Here is a 16,737-nt window from a genome sequence, read left to right as displayed (position 1 = left end):
TAATTATTTCATTCATATTCTTGAATTGATTCAGGGCTTTAGTTTGTTTGTTTGTAAGGTTATTGTATTTATCATTAGGCGATTTTTCTTTAAAAATAAAAGTAAGTTCCCTTTCTACAACCTCCTGAAAAATATCCATTCCCTCAGAGCGTGACATAGTGGTATAAAATTGCGGATTCAGGGTTTTAAAATCCTGACACCTAATTCCTGCAGTAGTTTCACAACTTTCTAACTGGAGATCCGTGAAACAGACAAGAGACATTTGTTCCTTGAACGACATGTTCCTATAGTTATTACTTATTTTCTCATCTGTACTCACCGGATGTTCAGTTTCGCTAATGTTATTGTAAAAGTGTCTAGTAACTGTGAGGTTTCTGATGAATTTATTAATATCAAGTATTGTTGTGAACAAATCAAAATCAACAGATGGCACAAAATTAAGACCTAACGAAATGTAATGATATTCTATCCAATTGTTCCTTGCAACTAATGTCTCTCATTGTTAAATATGAAAGCGAGAAACTTTCCTCAATACAAGCTGACATACAAACATGCATATGAGACTGCCCCAGATTATGCTGCTATGGAACAGAAAATTACCACAACAATAAGACAACTGGAGGAGAGCCTTGTTGATACCAAACATACTAAATTTCAGAGGGACCTCCATGATTATATACAGTACAGATCAAAAGTTTGGACACACCTTCTCATTCAAAGAGTTTTCTTTATGTTCATGACTATGAAGGCATCAAAACTATGAATTAACATATTGTTATATGCTATTGTTTTATTCTAATTTTGCATTTGTGATTTTGAAAAAATGAAGACATATATTGTCATGTAATAAGTCAATTTTATTTGACCAATAAAAACGATTTGATTGAAAAAAAAAAACTATGAATTAACACATGTGGAATTATATACATAACAAACAACTGAAAATATGTCATATTCTAGGTTCTTCAAAGTAGCGACCTTTTGCTTTGATTACTGCTTTGCACACTCTTGGCATTCTCTTGATGAGCTTCAAGAGGTAGTCCCCTGAAATGGTCTTCCAACAGTCTTGAAGGAGTTCCCAGTGATGCTTAGCACTTTTGCCTTCACTCTGCAGTCCAGCTCACCCCAAACCATCTCGATTGGGTTCAGGTCCGGTGACTGTGGAGGCCAGGTCATCTGGCGCAGCACCCCATCACTCTCCTTCATGGTCAAATAGCCCTTACTTTCAAAGTTTTCCCAATTTTTCGGCTGACTGACTGACCTTCACTTCTTAAAGTAATGATGGCCACTCGTTTTTCTTTACTTAGCTGCTTTTTTCTTGCCATAATACAAATTCTAACAGTCTATTCAGTAGGACTATCAGCTGTGTATCCACCTGACTGCTCCTCAACGCAACTGATGGTCCCAACTCCATTTATAAGGCAAGAAATCCCACTTATTAAACCTGACAGGGAACACCTGTGAAGTGAAAACCATTTCAGGGGACTACCTCTTGAAGCTCATCAAGAGAATGCCAAGAGTGTGCAAAGCAGTAATCAAAGCAAAAGGTGGCTACTTTGAAGAACCTAGAATATGACATATTTTCAGTTGTTTCACACTTGTTTGTTATGTATATAATTCCACATGTGTTAATTCATAGTTTTGATGCCTTCAGTGTGAATCTACAATTTTCATAGTCATGAAAATAAAGAAAACTCTTTGAATGAGAAGGTGTGTCCAAACCTTTGGTCTGTACTGTAAATGATCAAATTTATGAGTGGGGGAGGAGAGATAATCTCCACTCCACCCCGAAATCAATATTAAAGCGTCATAAAAAACCTAAGAAAAATTCCGAGACGCAATCAAGACCACAAAGAGTGAATTTCTCATCTGAACTTGATACAGTACATTGGATGTCACTCATGCTTCACAGGATTCCGTTCAGGATTCAACAAGGGGGGTTTGGAACAAACCAATCCAACCCCAAAAATGTCATATTACAATAAAAATAAAAATAAATCCAGTCCTGGGACAGTTGCAAAAAATTAGTCAGATGCGCAACCACAAAAAGACCGCACATAATGTTCACACGTCTGCAGAAGAAATAAGTCATCAAGAGAGACTGTGCTGGATGTATTGAATCTTTCCAAACTTTTTCTTACTAAAGATGAAAAGGAAGTTTTGACCTTAAGTCTTAATTTTGTGCCATCTGTTGATTTGTTCACAACAATACTTGATATTAATAAATTAATCAGAAACCTCACAGTTACTAGACACCTTTACGATGACATAAGCGAAACTGAACATCCGGTGAGTACAGATGAGATAGTAAGTAATAATTATAGGAACATGTTGTTCAAGGAACAAATGTCTCTTGTCTGTCTCACGTATCTCCAGTTAGAAAGCTGTGAAACTACTGCAGGAATCAGGTGTCAGAATTTTAAAACCCCGAATCCGCAATTTTATCCCACTATGTCACGCACTCAGGGAATGGATATTTTTCAAGAGGTTGTAGAAAGGGAACTTTTATTCTTAAAGAAAAATCGCCCAAAATTAAATACAATAACCTTACAAACAAACAAACTAAAGCCCTGAATGAATTGAAGAATATGAATGAAATAATTATTAAAATGGCGGACAAGGGGGGATCAGTGGTTGTTCTGGACAGGGACAGGTATTGTCAGCAGATGCTTGATATTTTATCACCTACAAGAAGCTAGATATGAACCCTTTGATTAAATACAAACAAGAGTATGCCCAACTGCTGCATAAAGGCAGGAAATTGGGGTTCATTAATCAGAAACAATTTAGCTTCTTGAATGTTGAATCACCGGTAACTCCGATAATACATGCGTTAACTAAGGTCCAGAAGGGGTTAAAGCCTCCACCACTACACCCTATTGTGTCAGGCATTGATTCCTTGATGGAGAGATTGGGAGAGTGGTTGTAATCTTTGCTACAACCACTAGTGAAAAGAGTACCAGGGTATATCAAGGATGCGTCGGATGTGCTTAGATCCATGTATAATATGAAGTGGAAGGCAGGATAAGTGTTGTTGACTATTGATGTTATATCATTGTATCCTTCCATTCCACATAATGTGGCTTTGTTAGCACTTAAATTTCATCTACACAGATATAGTAATTATGTTTCCAACCTAATTGTTTATATCCTGGAGCTAACGCTCTTCCTTTTGATGCATAACTATTTTTTGTTTGATTCTTTCTTTTTTGTGCAAACCAGAAGAGTATCAATGGGGGCGAAATTCTCGCCCTCTTTGGCCAATCTTGTTATGTCTTATTGGGAGGAGCGATACATCTACACTGACAGTAATCCCTTTTCTCAACAGATCAAGTGGTATGGCAGGTACATCGATAACCTGCTCCTTATATGGAGCGGCGATGGATCTGCCATACCCAATCTGAAATAGTATCTACACACCAATCTGTACAATTTGCTCTCACTCAAGATTCGTATACTATCAGCTTTTTAGATCTTAGACTTACTGGTCTCTCTGAAAAGCTGATTTTAATAGAAACCTATCGCAAAAAAATCACAGGTAACACTATTTTACGAGCAAACAGCCATCATGCTGTTCATACTATTAAGTCTATCCCTATGGGCGAGTGCATGTTTGCGCGCAGGAATTGCAGTACGCACGCTGCATTTTTGAGGGAGTGTCAAATTATTCACTCACGGCTTTTGAATAAGGGTTACCCTTTCTTGATGCTATCCAGAGCCCAAGCCATTGCGACAAATTATTCCAGTTAGGAGTTATTATTTAAAAATGAAATTAAAAGAAGGAATTATCAAATAAGATCCACCTTCAATTGTGATGGTTCTAAATTGCCGACACTAGTGTTACCCATTCTTTATGAAGATCAGACCTTGCACAATATTTTACAAAGTGCCTATAGGATAGTGTCTAGACGACCACCTACTTTGGCAAATGTTTTTTCACCTTCACTATTTACACGGCAGTGCAGATTAGCAGGTGATACATGGATCAAATATAAAGGCTTTACCAAATGTGGGGGCCATCCGTGCAAAACCTGCAATTATGCACTGAATACTAATATTTTTCATAATGCTGACCACTCCACTACCTTCCCTATTAAACATTACATCAATTGCAATACTGTTGGCATTGTGCATATCATTCAATGTATTGCTTGCGATTTAATGTATGTTGGCAGTTCATCGTGAAAGTTTAAAACTAGGATATTGGAGCATCTTAATTATATCTCCAATCCTTTCTCTACCAGCATTTCGAACGCAGCAAGACATTTTATTAAAACACATGGTCGTAGTACTAAGTATTTTCGAGTGCTTGCAATTGAGAAGGTGTCACTTTCCCCAAGAGGAGGAGATTATAAGAAAACCATCCTCTTCAGGAAAGCTTATTGGATTATTAGGCTCAACACCAGATATCCATAAGGATTAAATTTGAGGAAAGAACTTATGCATTTCTATCAATGAAATAACACATTATAATAATTGGACTGTCAATGGAAGAATATTGGGCCATTATGTGCTTCTATATGTTAAATAAATTTCATGCCCTTTTCCCTTTTGTGTAATGATCCTATTTATTTTATTATATGTTTTGTATATTTATATATTTATATTTTACATGTATTTGTGAATGTACGTTTGTAATTATTCACTTGTTGGCTTTGGTTTTTGGAAAATACATGTGATGCATACAACAGGTGTGTTTGGTCTGAGAATTGGTGGGTTGGACTTGACCCCCCCCCACCGCTGTTTGATGGGAGGAGGGGAGGAACCTATCTATAAATTTCTCAGTCCTCACACGCATTATTGTTACAACGCGTTAACGATTGCCATTGGTTAGATGTAGAGGATGTCCCCTCTTCACAGACCTGGGTATAAATACATAGATCATGAGATAGATCTCTGTACTACCCCCTCATATAATTATATATAGTCTCCACTTCTGGGCTCTATTTTTGACCCCTTTTTGAAGATTAGCCCCACATTTGCTAAGCGCCAATTCTGTGGATAGCTCCCTGTCAATATAGTCTTTAAATATCAGTAATAAGGGTCTTTTTATGACATAACTTGTCTATTTTAATCTTTTTAAGATGCTGCTGCACTTCTCTCTGGATGAGTTGGGTCACTTTTAATGGGGAATTTACTTTTACATTCTGCATTTCACCTGACAGTTTATATTCCTCCGTGAATACAGTAAAGAAAAAGATATTTAATAGATTCTCTTTCTCCAGTCCTCATCACTCTCTAAAACTCCTCCCTCATCACTCTGTAAGGGGCCAACGCTTTCAGGTTTAAAGTTTTTACCATTTATATAATTGAAGAACATTTTAGGGTTGGTTTTACTCTCTTTGGCAATAAGGGTGGGTTCACATCAGCGTTATGGATTCCGTTTTTGTTTTACGTTATAACATGGTTATAAAGGAAAATAATGGAATCCAAAAAAGCTGAAGTCTTTATAAGCCGTTATAAGTCTATGGGCAGCATAACGGACCCGTCCTGGTTTCCATTATGCAGGAGTCTAGTCCTGTATAACGAAAACCAGGACAGATCCGTTATGCTGCCCTTAGACTTGTATTATGACGGAATGCAAAATGGAAGACTTTAAAAGGCATTTTGTTTTGCTTTCCGTCATAATAGAAGTCTATGGGAATCATAACGGATCCGTCTGGTTTCCGTTATGCAGAACGGACAAAAAAGTCTCGTTATTTTCTGTTATAACCATGTTATAATGGAAAACAAAAACGGAATCCATAACGCTGATAATGCTATCTGTTAATTCCTTCTTAGGGAAACACAATTCTGATGGTCATGTTAAGGTATACTGCTAACCAGGTATTATGAATTATATGTAATAAGGACGAACAGTACATCAAATGTCACCCATTTTTGTTACTAATGTCTGCTATTTTCATTTTTTTTTTACAGTAAAAGAATTGGAATCCTGACAGCTGTGTCAGTATTTTTGCTTTAAAAAGTCTATGGTGTTGCAATTGTAATTAGACTGACTGGAGAATGATGGTAACAGGTCAGTTTTACTGCATAGGGAACGCTGTAAAAACAAAACCATGTTGCAATTGCGTTTTTCTTCCATTTTCAATTCATTTAGAATAATTCTTCCCGTTTTCTCCTACATAGTATGTATGCAATATTTAATGGTGCCATTAGAAAGTACAACTTGTCCTTCAAAAATCAAGCCCTTATGTGGCTATGTGAATAGGGCAATAGGCTCTACTGGGTGCAATAAGCACTATTGGGGAGCATACGTATAACTACTGGGAGTACATAACTACTGGTTGCTATAGGGGGCTTTTCAACTGCTGAGAGTACTTTAGGTGGTGGATGATATAAAATTGAAGAAAGTAAGATGTCTTTGTGGTAAACTACAGAGACAAGACATGGCTGAAATACTGAAATACTTGATAGTCTGCTTCCAGTGGAGAAGATTAGGAAAAATCACATCTACATCAGAGGACACGTCACTGGATGTAAGAGGCAAGTGGTGCTGTATCATCTTCTATATGTGACCATCTAAAAATGGCTGGGGGAGGGGTATACTGTGCAGTCTACTGTTTTTTTATTTTGTTTTTCTCTTGGGACCTACTCTTAAGGAACAGTTGTGGGCCTTTGGGCCACTTATCCTCCCCTGGTTACAGTACATATAATTTATACCACTCAACTCAGACGATTAGTACCACAAATGTAGGTTTATAATGTCAACTCATTCCATAAATCCCCTTTAAAAAAAAAAAAACTGTATCTATAGAACAGCACTGAAAGCATACTGGAAATAGGCAGCAAATTGTTTCACTGAGTAATGTATGCTGGGCCAGATAGTTTATTATCGACATCACTGAATGGAAGGGATATAGACTGCAATGAAGTCAATGAAGTGTGTAGTTTATGTGTGGTGTACACTGGAAGGTGAAAAGGTATGAGAAGAAAAAAATGCATAGTAATGTCACTGTAGAGCCAATGATGCATAACGTTTTGAGGGTCTTTTTGTCCAGATCACTAGAAAATTGTGTTCTATTATGACAAGGAGTAGGTAATTGCTGATTGTCTGTTATTCTCTTTTCAGGAAGTCTTGATCTTTTGCCTGAATATGTGGTATAATAAAAAAATAATATTTCAGTCGGGTTAAAACTGCTGTTCTGCCTCAGACATGGAAATTTCTCTTTTCCAAAGTGAACACCATTTTGCTGTTTATTTTACTATTGCATGTGTACATTTATCAGCTGAATTTGTTAAAATATTTTTTTATAGTGGCCAGAGTCTTAAATTATTCTATGCTGACACCGGATACACCACAATTATTAAAAGACATGCACCTCTTAATAATTATGGCACATGTTGGGTTGTCGTGCACCAGAAATAAAGAGCTGTAATAGGTATCTGTAAAGTTTCTTCACAAACTGGGACTTTTCTATGTCGGAAAACTGCCATAAAAGTTTGATAAATCTCTCCCCTAGTGTTAAAAGATTAAAGTCTTGTTACCTGCTTCCATCTCTAGTAAAAGCTTGCAGCTGAAAAAAGACCTATCACCAAGTAAATTCAGCAGAATCTGCAGAAGAAATATTATAAAGCAGGAGGAGCTGAGCAGATTGATAAAATGTATTGTTCTATGGGGAACTTCATAGTGTTGATCGAGCACCAAAGTGCTCGGGTGCTCGAGTAGAACACCTCGGGATGCTCAAGTGCTCTACCGAGCACCCGAGCACAATGGAAGTCAATGGAAGAACCCGAGCATTAAACCAGGCACCCCCTGCTCTGAAGAAGGGAGGGTGTCTGGTTCACATGAAAAGGTCAGAAATTTATGGAAACACCACTGAAATGGTTCGGGAACAGCATGGGGAGGATGTCTGGATGCATCTTGGACTCCCAGGTCGCTGCTGGGAACGATGTTGTCCGAGTAGTACACCAATTTTACAGACTGACAATAATATGCACAAAACCGAAGATAAAATCGATTTTAGATGAAAGATTGTTAGGAAACATTCTTTCCTGTATATTTACTTGTATATAAAGTGCAAGTGCTGCAAAAAATTACAAGGAAGAGGCACTCCGATACAACCTGTGTATCACATAAAGGAGGACATCATTGACATTGTGGTACAATTGTTCAGGTAGTGGGACTCCTACACTCATAAAGCCTATGCACTGAAAGGGCTGGAAAAAAATTACAAGGAACCGACACTCCAATACAACTTTATTACACATAAAAGAGGGCATCATACACACCCTTGAAAAATTATGATTGCCGGCCTGCTGGTGACCCTCAAAAACATTAGGTGCAAGGGCCTGCTGGTGACCCTATAAAACATTAGGTGTGAGGGTTTGCTGCTGAGCTGACCATCTAAAACATTAGGGGTGAGGGCCTGCTGCTGAGCTGACCATCGAAAAAAGTATGGTTGAGGGTCTGCTGGTGAGCTGACTCTCTAAAACATTAGGGGCGAGGGCCTGCTGCTGGTCTGACCATGGAAATAATTATGGGCGAGGGCCTGCTGCTGAGATGACCATCGAAAAAATTATGGTTCAGGGTCTGCTGGTGAGCTGACTCTCTGAAACATTAGGGGCGAGGGCCTGCTGCTGATCTGACCATGGAAATAATTATGGTGGAGGGCCTGCTGCTGAGCTGACCATAAAAAAAATTATGGTTGAGGGCCTGCTGCTGAGATGACCATCGAAAAAATTATAGTTGAGGGCTTGCTGCTGAGCTGAACATTGAAAAAATTATGTTTGAGGGCCTGCTGCTGAGCTGACCATTGAAAAAATTATGGTTGAGGGCCTGCTGCTGAGCTGACCATCGAAAAAATTATGGTTGAGGGTCTGCTGGTGAGCTGACTATACAATAATAGGGGCGAGTGCCTGCTGTTGATCTGACAATGGAAAAAATGATGGTTGAGGGCCTGCTGCTGAGCTGACCATCAAAAAAATTATGGTTGAGGGCCTGCTGCTGAGCTGACCATCGAAAAAATTATGGTTGAGGGTCTGTTGCTGAGCTGACCATCGAAAAGATTATGGTTGAGGGCCTGCTGCTGAGCTGACCCTCTAAAACATTAGGAGCGAGGGCAGTCTAATAAGCATGTTGATATGATGGAGGAGGAGGACGAAATAAGGAATATTGAACTAGTTCAAGCGCGTGCTCATGTCTCACAACCGCCGGTGAGCTGGCAATTTCAAGCGCTGCTGCAGCGTTGCCAGACCAGCAACAATTGGTGCACCTTCTTCAGTAAAATTGGGTTAGGTTTTGAGAAATCGCTGAACCACTAAGGCTACTTTCACACTGGCGTTATGGCTTTCCATTTGTGACATCCGTTCAGGGCTCTCACAAGCGGTCCAAAATGGATCAGTTTGCATTCTGAATGGAAAAGGATCCGCTCACAATGCATCAGTTTGCCTCAGTTCAGTCTCCATTCCGCTTTGGAGATGGACACCAAAGCGCTGCTTGCAGAGTTTTGGTGTCCGTCTGACGAAACTGAGTCAAACGGATCCGTCCTGTCGCACAATGTAAGTCAATGGGGACGGATCAGTTTTCACTAACACAATCTGGCACAATTGAAAAAATATCCGTCCTCCATTGACTTTCAATGGTGGTCAAGAAGGATCCGTCTTGGCTTTTTTAAAGATAATACAAACGGATCTGTTCTGAACGGATCCATGCGTTGTATTATCTGAACGGATCCATCCATAACGGATCAGCACAAAACGCGAGTGTAAAGGTAGCTTAAGTTGAACACGTGGGCTAGGCATGGTATGTGTGTGAGCTTGCCAAGCCCCAAAGCCACCACCAAATTACGGCAATTATCAGACACAACCATGCCTGGTTCTAGGTTGAGTGCCGAGAGCCACAGCTCAGACTGGTCCCTTATACCCTGCCACAGCTCTGTGGCGGTGTGCTGTTTGTCACCTAAACGTATTAGTTTCAGCACGGCCTGTTGCCTCTTCCCCACTGCAATGCTACACTGCTTACAGCTACTGACTGATGGCTGACTGGTGCTGCAAGATGAGAATTCAGAGGTGGAAGTGGAGGAGGAGGTGGAGGAGGAGAATGGGGGGTTGCAGCCACTATTTTAGGTGGTGGCGGAAATCCTGATGGAAGTAGGGCCCGCAATCATTTTCGTCGGTAGCACTTGTGCCATCCCAGGGTACGACTCCTTCCCAGCCTCCACAACGTTCACCCAGTGTGCCGTCAGGGAAATGCAGCGTCCGTGGCCACAAGCACTTGTCCATGTGTCAATCGTTAAGTGGACCTTCTGAATAACTGTGTTAGTCAGGGCACAGGTGATGTTAAGGGACACATGCTGGTGTAAGGCGGGGACGGCACACTGGGAAAAATAATGGCGGCTGGGGACTGACCAACGAGGGACCGCTGCCGGTATCATGCTGCGGAAAGCCTCAGTGTCCACATGCCTAAATGGCAACATTTCCAGGGCCAGCAATTTGGAAAGGTGCGCATTAAGTGCAATGGCCTGTTGGTGGGTGGCTGGGTAGTTGCGCTTTCGTTCTAAGACCTGGGGTATGGACATCTGTATGCTGTGCTGGGACACAGACGTGGATGTGCTAGCTGATGGTGCTTGCGAAGGTCCAGATGCAGAGCGGGAGGCATCCGGACCTGCGTGTTGGACAGGGATTGCCCAGCACATAACACAGGGGAAGAGGAGACAGTGGTGTGACCCGCAGACACTGATTGTGGACCCAGGCATTCGGCCCACCTATTAGGGTTTTTTGATGCCATGGGGCGGATCATGCTGGTGGTGGTGAGGTTGCTAGTGCTCACGCCCCTGTTCATTTTGGTACGGCACCGGTTACAAATAACAATTCTTTTATCATAAGCACTTTCCTCAAGGGAGATTTCCGCAAGGGAGTGCTCCGGGGAACAGTTGCCTCTTCCAGCCTGTTGCGGTGTTGCGGATCCATCCCTTCTGTACTGCTGTCCTTGCTCGCCTTGCCACCTTCCCAGGATGGGTCAGTGATTTCATCGTCCACCACCTCCTCTTCCACTTCCTCACTCTGGTCATCCTCTTGACTTGTTGACCTAACAAGAACCTCACTTTTTGACAACTATGTCTCATCCTCATCATCAACCTCTTGAGACTCTAATTGCCGTTGACTTATTGGCAACTGTGTCTTATCATCATCATCCACCTCGTGAAACACTAATTGCCATTCCCCACCGTGATCTTCCTCTGACTGTGGATGCTCAAGAGTTTGGGAATCATTACACAAGATCTCCTCATGTCCCTCTTCAAGCGGGCTTGGCGAGAGGCCCAAATCAAGGAATGGCGATGAAAAGAGCTCCTCAGAATATCTGAGTGTGGGATCACTTGTTTGCCAAGACTCTCCATGGTGGGAGGAAGGAGGATCAGGGTGAGGATTCTGTTGACCAGACTCTTGGCTACTGAGACTGGACTTTGTGGAAGACAGGGTGGTGCTTAACCGACTGGAAGTATTATCTGCTGCAATCCAACCGACCACCTGGTCACACTGTTCTGACTTCGAGAGTGGTGTCCTGCTCCGCCCCCTGCAAACTGGGACATAAAGCTAGGCAGATCAAATGGCTGATCAGCATGGATGTCAGGAATCAAACCCCCACTGATCAAGTATCAATGGCCTCCTCTGAGGACAGATCATCAATTTCAAAATCTCAAAAAACCCTTTTAATAAAAAATTTGAAAAGTAGAGAAAAAAAAGAGAAAACGTATCTAGTTCAAGGAGTGTCGTACACAAATTTTCAGGCAAATTCTCTCTCACCCCAAAATCAATTTACTTATCTATAATGCTATATTCAAATAGAGCTGCATGACGTCTGTATATTTTAACTGGATCTACAGCAGTACCTCTGTATACAGTATCATGACATGAGGAAGGGGTATTTTTTAACTAATTTATTTATTTTTCTCATTCCACTATATTCCACAGTGCTTTACAAATATTAGCATCCAACTGTCCCCAATACATTCCGCAGCACTTTCAAGACATTAGTATCCAACTGTCCCCAAAGAGGCTCACAATCTAAGTTCCCTATCAGTATGTCTTTTGGAGTGTGGGAAGAAACCAAAGTACCCAGAGGAAACCCACACAAGCACAGGGAGAAGAACATGCAGATGTTAACCTTGGTCGGAGTCGAACCCAGGACCACAGCCCTGCAAGGCACCAGTGCTAACCACTGAGCCACCGTGATGCCCATAATAATAATAATAATGAGAAACAGTGGCCTTAAAGGGGTTGTCTCACTTCATCAACTGGCATTTATCATATATACAATACCATATTGCCTCATATGTAGGCTTAAAGGCTGTGTACACCTTTGGGGGCAATTTGTTAATATTATTGCATTGTACGCATTTTGAGCTAACAATAATTTTTTCAATAGTTTTTTATATAAAATATGCAGTCCTTTTTTGTGTACAGAACTGAGATGCTGTAGTAGCAGCCTGTGGATTTTAATTTTTTTCCGTTATTTAGGATGCAGACGTGCTCCTTATCTCTGCTCTCTGACATTATAATCACTCATTATAGCTCAGTTCTTACTGATAAGAATGTGGTTTAAATAAGTGCTTATATGACCTTTCAGTAGTTTAGAGATAAGGTTTATTAGATGACCGGCACAAAGCGAAAGTAAAAGTACCAGTCAGACAGCTAGAAAAACAGTCAACCCTTTGTGACAGAATGGCTCAATATTTTTAATAAAGGCCAATTGAAAATATGATTTTTAGCCAAAAATAAGTAAAATGAAATCATGAACAAAAATTGCCTTGGAAGGTGTACATAGCGTTTGTACATTTTTTTTTTACATCATACACTGCTCATATCTAAGCGTTATGACCACCCCACAATCCAGTAGTGTTGATCCTACTTGCACACTATATTTGCCTTTAATATGCAAGTACGACCACCGCTACTGGATTGCAGGATGGTCGTAACCCCTGGAAACAAGCAGTGTATAATGATATGGAGAAAATGAATCAAGCCAGCAAAGGAGGTGTTATGGACAATCACAAAACATTAGAACCGTATTTTTCAGACTATTAGACACACCAGACTATAAGATGTACCCAGGATTTGGAGAAGGAAAATAGGAAAAAAATATTTTCCATCAGACCTCAGAGCAGACCAGATCCCCTTTCTTCATCAGACCTCAGATTAGCCCCCAAAATCATCAACCTCAGATCAGACCCTCCAACTGCCATCAACCTCAGATCAGACCCTCTAACCTCCATCAGGCTCTGATCAGCTCCCCATCAGACCCCCCAACCCCCATCAGTCTCAGATTGACCCCATCAGAACTCAGATCAGATGTTACAAAAAAAAATAAAAAAATAAACTTACCTGGCTTGCTCCAGATGGCACTGCAGATCCAGGACTCTCTGCTCGCTGCAACGCTTCTTCCAGTCCGTGCTGCACTGTGACCTGACGGCGCACAGCATCAGCTCATAGTGCGCGCCTATGTGCATACTGACTCTGTACGCGGTCAGGCACAGTGCACAGCAGGAACTGGAAGAAGAGTAAGTAAGGTGAGTACAGCCAGCGCAGAGCTGCCCTCACTTCTCAGTGCCTCACTCATGCTAATGACCACTTCCATAATGGAAGCATTCATTAGCATTTGGACTATAAGACACAATGCTCCACTTTTCCTCCATTTTTTGGGGGGAAAGGTGTGTCTTACATTCCAAAAAAATACAGTAAGTGCCTTTTATTAAAGGGAACCTGTCACCGGGATTTTGTGAATAGAGCTGAGGACATGGGTTGCTAGATGGCCGCTAGCACATCCGCAATACCCAGTCTCCATAGCTCTGTGTGCTTTTATTGTGTAAAAAAAACCGATTTGATACATATGCAAATTAACCTGAGATGAGTCCTGTATGTGAGATGAGTCAGGGACAGGACTCATCTCAGGTTAATTTGCATATGTATCAAATCGTTTTTTTACACAATAAAAGCACACAGAGCTATGGGGACTAGGTATTGCGGATGTGCTAGAGGCGATCTAGCAACCCATGTCCTCAGCTCTATACACAAAGTCCCGGTGACAGGTTCCCTTTAACTTCTTCTACATGATAAATGCAAGTTGCTGAAGTGACACTACCTCTTTAAAAGAATTCAATTCAGTATATAGAATTCAGGTTCGCTTTGTCCTCTTCTTTGCCAGGAATTAAAATTAATACTAGAAATCTGCCAGATCTATTGCTCCTATTATTTTATTCAGAAGAAAGCATGTAGACTTATTGATATTGGCAGAAAAAGGTCATCTCAATAAAAGCTTCAAAACCTCCAGTTGTCAATGTAATAGGCATGGCATTTATATGCGAAATTCTTTGCTTGAAGATACTTAATGTGGAATTAATCTTTGAACCTTAATCCCTTATGGTAATGACGACATTGATGTGAAGGGAGGAAGACAGCAATGAGGGATTGGACATTGATACAGTTAGTATGTATCAGAGAATCTTTGGGTCATTCTGCTTTTCCATAAATGCTGCTGTGCTTTTATTTTCAAATGTTACAAAAGGATGATATTTTTGGGGATTTTAATTAAAGAGCACAAATTTAGATGTTTAAATATTTGTAATTTACAATGCAAATATCCACATAAAAGGTCTAATATGTGAAATGATGTTTTGTATTCATTTCTACTATATTTTGGCAAACCGTCAGATACACTACAAGCTGCATACGTTACATAAAGCATGCTTTAGTCCTTCTGCATCAGAAACCCCTATATTCTTTTTCATTCTTGACCACTGATTCCCTGTTGTAACAGTGTTCACCACACTTTGCTCTATCAGTCTTTGACTCTCTCTTGTTTCACTCCCTTCAATTGGGAATGCATCCAAGTTTCCTTCGCAGAGATTTTAAATTCTGCGTTCTCTGTCAGTCCAGAGGAAAGCTATTGATTTTCCCCAGGAGTATTCAACACGTAATTGAGAACAGTTTAAACAGTTACCTTGAAAAGGATCCCCAGTGATTACAGCATGCGAGAAAGGCGGATTGTACTACTAGCCACATAAAACCTTTAGCCCAATTGCTGGATGTTCTGTTCTTCGGCATCTGTACAGGCCACATTTAAAGATATAGCAGAGTTGATCATCTAGCACAGAATATAATGAAAGTATCTATCTACAGCATCTATTACTACTAGATTGTCACATATCACAACCGTGTAAAATGGAATGTGGATTATTAGATTTTTTTCACATTTAATAATTTTTCTAGTAAAAAAAAACTAACAGTTGAAGTATAGAGATGTCCCGAACTATTCGCCGTTTGCCGCGGCGGGTGAACATATGTGATGTTCGGTCCGCCCCCTATACATCATCATTGAGCAAACTTTGACCCTGTACCTCACAGTCAGCAGACACATTCCAGCCAATCAGCAGCATACCCTCCCTCCCAGACCCTCCCACCTCCTATAAAAAAGGACGGGGGGCGTGGCCAGCCATGGAAGAGTGAAGACGTGCTCTGAGAGCTTCGCCACACTCCTGCACAAATCCGCAGCCATCCTGATGGGGAAATCGGTGAAAAAGGGTAGAGCCCGTCCGTTGGCTCCCCTGGCTACATCCCAAGGAGACTTACCTCATCTTTTCGCCAGACAATCGGCCGCTCTGTCTCCAGCCTGCCAAGACCGCCGCACAGGCCTGCAAAATGGCGCCGCCAAGCCGCTGCTGCACTCACCGCCTGTCGCCCGGGAGAGTCCGACTCGGTCTTCATGCAGCCGGCGATCCTCCTCGGTGCCTCCACTTCCTCGATCCTCGCCGGCAACAGGTAACGGCGGGTCCCGGAGCCCGTCTCCCCGCCCGCTCATGATGCCCCAGGCGTCCTCCCCACCTGCCGCCCGAGATCTTGGATCGCTCCCCCCCCGCCGGAAGCTCAAGCCCGGCTGGAGGGCCGCAAACACAGCCGTCGGCCCATCTGCCAATGCCTCCTAATGTGGACTTAGACCCACACACTGGTGCTCACACAGGCGAGTTAGGCCTGAGGCCTGCAGCCCCTTCTTTCCGGCCACATGAGCCTCTGATAGGCCCTACTGAGCCCACTCACAATGGAACGGGCCCCGCACTATCAGGCTTGCCGGCAGCTGCAACCCCTCCTGTGATGGGACTATTCAATGGGCTGACACATCAATTGCCCCTTACTCCTCCCGGCCCAGAGGTCACTCATCAAGGGGTTCTAGATCCATTCCGCATCCCATCCCGCTCTCCAGTGAACTCCTTAGCCGCCTCACCACACTGGTCTTCTGGATCATCGTGGGACAGTCCGCGCCATCAACACCTGGAACTGCAGGTGACCGCAAACAGTCCCTCGGCCAGTGCTCGACCCGCTTCACACGCTGCATCCCCTGCCCCTCTAGGCGTGCAACCATCAGCATCACCGGTCAAGCATAGTGAGGAAACCAGGCCTCCATCGCTGGCGGACTTGCGTACTCTTATTAGCACATTACCTTCTAAAGAGGACTTATCAGCTTTTGCTACTAACATACTGCAAGAATGCCGTCAAGAATTCTCTCAGGTCCGCTCTGACATGAAAGTACTGGACTCTAAAATCGACTCCACGGTCCGTGATCATGAGGCCCTATCAGCTACAGTGTCTACTCTCCAAGATGCGGTACACTCTCATAGCGAACAACTCAATGCGCTTCATTACCACCTAGATGATATTGAGAACCGCAACCGACGCAATAATGTGCGTATCCGTGGCCTCTCTGAATCTGTCACGACACCTGATCTCATGCCCACTGTGGTCGGA

The sequence above is a fragment of the Bufo bufo genome, chromosome 3 (assembly GCF_905171765.1).
Source record: "Bufo bufo chromosome 3, aBufBuf1.1, whole genome shotgun sequence".
Lineage (NCBI taxonomy): Eukaryota > Metazoa > Chordata > Amphibia > Anura > Bufonidae > Bufo > Bufo bufo.
This window is presented reverse-complemented; position numbering follows the sequence as displayed.